Source organism: Drosophila santomea, unplaced genomic scaffold (assembly GCF_016746245.2).
Source record: "Drosophila santomea strain STO CAGO 1482 unplaced genomic scaffold, Prin_Dsan_1.1 Segkk105_quiver_pilon_scaf, whole genome shotgun sequence".
NCBI lineage: Eukaryota > Metazoa > Arthropoda > Insecta > Diptera > Drosophilidae > Drosophila > Drosophila santomea.
In genome coordinates, this window is record NW_025318936.1 from 39,009 (window position 1) to 44,216 (window position 5,208).

Genomic DNA, 5,208 nt, shown 5'->3' on the forward strand with positions numbered 1-5,208 from the left:
CGGCGCTCATTTAGTGTCAAAAAGTTCCTGGAGTAACAAGTACAAAGTGAATTAAGTGAAATAATTGAAGAATAATGTGAAAATGGGCACGGTGTGCAGGTAAGTAGAAATCTTTAAATAAAGTATGTAATATACATACATAAAAAGTCGGTGGCCTATGCACGTGTTTGCATGCACGCATATGTATATGCGTATGCATGTATGGTGTATAAACTTTTGTGTTGCCAATGTTACTTCTAAAAGAATAAATCTATAAATTAATGTGTAATATTTACAGTTAAAAATTGACTTCTGGGAAATACGCCCAGAGAATGAGCATGCATTGGTTTTTAAATAGGACGACCTGAAGCGCAGTGTTTCCTTTTTACGATAGGAAGATTAAAAACCATCTCAGCAGGCAACAGCTTACCGAAGCACAGCCGGCAATAAATGAAGGTAATATAACTAATAACAAAATTTCTATTTACTTATTAATATATTTGGCTTTCTTCGTTTTTGATAGATACCCAGGACTCTATTTATTATTTTGCTTGACACCGCGTTTCGTTAAATATGTTTAGCTGTAAGAACTTTAAGAAAAGTGTAACAATTTAATTTTTAAGAAAAAAATTATGGAAGTTTTTATGTATACATTTACTATATATAAAATAAGAATAACAAAACTATTAAAGTCGTGTAAATAAACAATAAATATGATTCGTTCTTAAAACAAAAGTGTTGCTCTGAAAATAAAAATACTCATACTTCAGTTTTAAATTTGTACAATTTAAACCGTGAATTTATAATGCACATATTAAAATTTGACGAGTTTGGGTTAAGTATTTTTAATATTTATTTTAAGTATTTCCCATACTTAAAGCAGTACATTTATTGTACTTGGATCTAGAACGTTCGTTCTCAAATTCATAATTTCGGTCTCAAATTATTCGTTCTTGAATTAAAATTTTTGTCCTTGAATCAAAAAAATTCGAGTTTACCGTACTTTCGATGCGGTTCGTTCTTGATTTGATATCGAAAAGCGTTAATTTTCCCTGAGTGTACAAATCGATTTCTGGACCACAGTTCACTGCGAGTATTCTTACTCGAACCAATTCCCCCAAAAATAAGAGGGAAAGAGGGATACTTGGCCGCCGTATGCGAACACAATGCCCGAGAACCGCGGTACGGTCTGGTGATAACAAACCAGAGTTCGGACTCGGACGGTGTGGACACCGTTGCCCTAATTGTGAACGCCAACCGACGCCGATGCGTAGGTTAAACTTCTTATTTTCCTTTATTCCACTCGTCTAACCAAGAACTCGCCACAGAATGCCGCGCTTTTCTTCTTCGCCTTTTACTTATGCTCTCCTATATCTCTATGTATGCGTGAACGGAATCTGTACATTTTTATCCCTTAATGCTAAATATGAGTAAGTCCAATATATAGTTCTTACTTATAACCGGGATTGTACATACATACATAATACTGTGGGCCTTACGAGTATCTATCCGCAGACGTTCGACTCCAGCATGCTAGTGGTCTGCGAGGATGAGGAAACCGCCCAATGGGTCATCTCAGCCGTCTATGGTATGTGCCCGCCGCACTCCTGCCAGCCCTAATCGAGTTCTTCGGCCTCCTGAGGACGTGAGGAGTCGCAGAACCCGGGCCTAAACACCGACAAGTGGGCCGTGGTCAATCGCTCCACCCTAGACTGCAATATGTGGAGCGGCAGGTCCCTCAGTCTGCGACAACATCGTGATAGAGCTGTTATGTCAATGAGGAAAGTGGGGAATTCATCGCCGAACGATGCTTTACACTACGTTACTGCTTCTGGCAACTTCGATTCAGTAAAATTTTTAACTTTTAAACTTTTTATCAATCGCCGAACCTAATAAAAATATTACATAAATAACTGCCGACGAAATTCATCACACTAAAAAACTTACCACTAGGTAAGCGCTCAGCGCGGCGTATAGCGGTGGCTTAGGTTTTACCATCCTGCTGACTTCCTCTTCTCGCCTCCCAGCTACTTAAAGACAATTTTTATATTGGATTGACAGCACCGATGACGCCTGGATTTGAAATGGCCGATCGAGCCGTTAGCTGCTTTCTCTGGGTCGTCAATATCGCTTGCGGTAATTGAAGCTCTTGTCAGAGAATAGACCGTGCCATTCCAAGGCGTTTATTCGCCGATTGCTTGTGCAACCAGCAGGGAGGTTTTCCTCGGCCCTCTGTTGTCTCCTTGCCTTTCTGGGCTTGTATCCAGCCCTGTTCTCTGAATTGTTCTTGTGCGCAATGTATATGCATGCAGCATTTGTTGCAATGTCCAGGATGGAATAATGAGCGAGCATTATTGCATTATTGAAGAGTGAATACGCGACCGCAAGGTCTATATTTCCGCATCCGGCCGATTTATTTCAAGAAAATTGTTGGAGCCCAAAACCAATAGAGAACTTCTCCCGGGTCATTATTTCCCAATAATCTTGACAGGTATACGTTTTCTTAACGTTTTTGGTCTCGACAATACTTTTTCGGTTATTTCTTTTCATTAATTCTGCGCTTAAATCATACTGCCAATTTAGGCAAAGAACGACAACGACGCAGCAGATCTGCTCAAGGGTCAATTCTAAATCCAAATGTGTTTTTTATAGAAATCTTTAACAAGAACAAAATTTTGTTTGTAGTCACCAACATTTAATCGAAGTACTGCAAGGACGAGGGTAAGTTCTCCGCTTATATGGTTTAATTAAACAAATAATATAGCTTAACATTTAATTATATAGACTTATGACGACGAAATTTAGATTTAGTAACAACCGCTTTTGACAACTTTTCCACTTGACTCTCGACTCTACACTCGCTCCCATCCTATCTAGGCTTACATTGTAATTAGGGCTGCAATGTAGAAGTATCGAAACATTTAATACCTATTTAGTACGTACAGCCACTGCACTATGGTCCAGAATTAGATTTTTTGGCATAAAGTCGAAAAATTGAGTTACATGGTTTAAACTTCACACATTTTATTGTTATAGCATTGATAATTTGTGAAAAAATGCGACCACGCCCACGCTTGGCGCCCCTGCAAACTAATTAATAGTAGATTTAGAATAAATACATATTATTTCCCCGAATTTCGCAAAGTATCGCGAATTTTTGAATTTTCGCGAATTTTGATTTTTTTGTGGCGTTATGTTGGTACTCATGTCTGTCATTATGCCGACAAGCTGGGCCATTTTGAATGTACACTTAATTGTTGACAGCTGATTTGCATGCACGTGTTTTGGATCGGTCTTCGATTATTACCTATTCAAAAAAATGGGTCAAAGAACCTGTGTCCAATTTTGTGTAAAAAACAAAATTAAGTGGGCGGATGCATTCCGAATGTTGACTGTGCGTCGTGGTGACGAATCGTGGGTTTATGGTTATGAAGTGGAAACCAAAGCTCAATCATCTCAATGGAAGCTGAGTTCGCAAGTTCAGAGTTGGGATAAACAATTATTTTTCTTCCTCGATTGAGTAAATCTGAATGACAGCGATATGCTTAAGCAGTAGAAGAAATGTTAATTATTCTGTTTCTATGGTACTGGAGAGGAGTTTAGATGGAATTATTGAAAGGGAGAAAGTATCGAGGTTGTCCTTCTGGAAAATACAGTGATGAAGGTTGCGAGCCTGACTTTTGCGATGTTGTTGACAATTGCTTTGATAAAATTGATCCTTACGTCAGTAAGCCTTCTGATTTCGTTAAAGAAAATATGAATCTTTGCAACAGGTACCGTTATTAAGAAATTTCCAACTGCTCTCAGATGCGGAATTAAAACAGCGCGGACTGGTTCTTTTGATATGAAATGCGAATTTAACCATTATCTTGTGTGTGCAAAACGGTTTGATAATACGCCTGTTTAACTAATATATGCAGGTTATCAGCCTGTTGGAATATTCACACGTTGGAGCCAAAAAAATAAGCTTACATTGATATTTCAAGGCCAGTTATTGCTGCTTTATACGTGGGTGAAGTAGATTTGGCAGGTATGCTAATGGAGCTCTACAAAATTTGCCACCGATCAATAAAGTGGTAAATGCAACACCAAATGCTTAAATAAAAACCCATATGTGCTGCAATACAATAGAAACTGTTTTTTGGCATACCACACTTAAATTGTCATTATAAAGAAAAAGGTCTCATATTCTGTGAAGTATAAAAACAATGCTTATACACTACTACTGCAACGTTGCTCACCAGCACCTTTCGGTAACGCCCAAGCTATGGCGTGGCATACTAAACATTTTTTGGAACGCTTGTATATTTTGTTTTTTGAGCGTTGGGATCACGTTTGCTAGACATATTAAAGTGATTATGCTTTATTTCGTTATGCGCTGAATAGGCAAGAATATCTCTTAACAGGTCGTTACAAATATATAATTATTAGATATCTTCCTTTTAAAATCGTAATCATTAATCCCGTTGAGATGTGTGTGTTGATATTGCTGAATCGGTTAACTCACCCTTTTTACCAATAGCAGCATTTTATAGAAATAGTCTTGCGGTGATTCTCTGAGATCTCGACGAATTTTTGACATTTTAAGTGAACGTCTTCGGAATTACTGAGACATGGAAAATCGTTGAGGAACTTTGACTTAAACTCTGCCATGCTTGGAAGACTTCTTCAGTTGAGTCTACCAATACCAAGCAGAACCAAGCATCTTTTGTTCAACTGCAAATATTAGATATCGATCATCCCAACGATATGCGGTTTGAAGGAGTCAACGCGTCTAATGAAGTGTTGCGAATCTAAGGACTTGATGGATGATGGGTTGAATTCCGGAAGAAGAGATACCATTTCACTTATATTTCCGTACGAACTATTAATGTTTTCAGATACCGTTGAGCCGCGGTTGTATAAGAAGTTTGGCGGAATCGGGTATATGGATTTTCGTTATTTTTGACGATGTTACGAATGTGTATTGTATGATTAAATCATAGTGTGGCTGTAAATATGTGCCGAACGGTGCCGCTGTTGCGTTACAGTGTCCCAAATGAGCGTGGGAATCGAGAATTAATTTGGCTGTGACGATAATAATATGCTTTGCGAATTAACGTGGTTTTGCGGTGTCATAGAGAAATTAACAAGTTGCGGAAAGATCGAATGTTGGGGAAAGACAGCGACATTATGTGTTGCTGTGACGTGATAACATTAACGTGCTGCCGAGACACAGCAACATTATCG

The 5,208-nt window shown here is 38.3% G+C and overlaps 1 long non-coding RNA gene across 1 annotated transcript; it reads right to left on the reverse strand.

The window, feature by feature from the left end:
- Positions 1–1,254: 1,254 nt before the first annotated feature.
- Positions 1,255–1,522, reverse strand: LOC120457502. Its single transcript, XR_005616983.1, has 2 exons — positions 1,460–1,522; positions 1,255–1,399 (listed from the first exon to the last, which is right to left on the reverse strand). It is a non-coding gene; the product is annotated as an uncharacterized LOC120457502 (long non-coding RNA).
- Between the last annotated feature and the right edge of the window lie 3,686 nt (positions 1,523–5,208).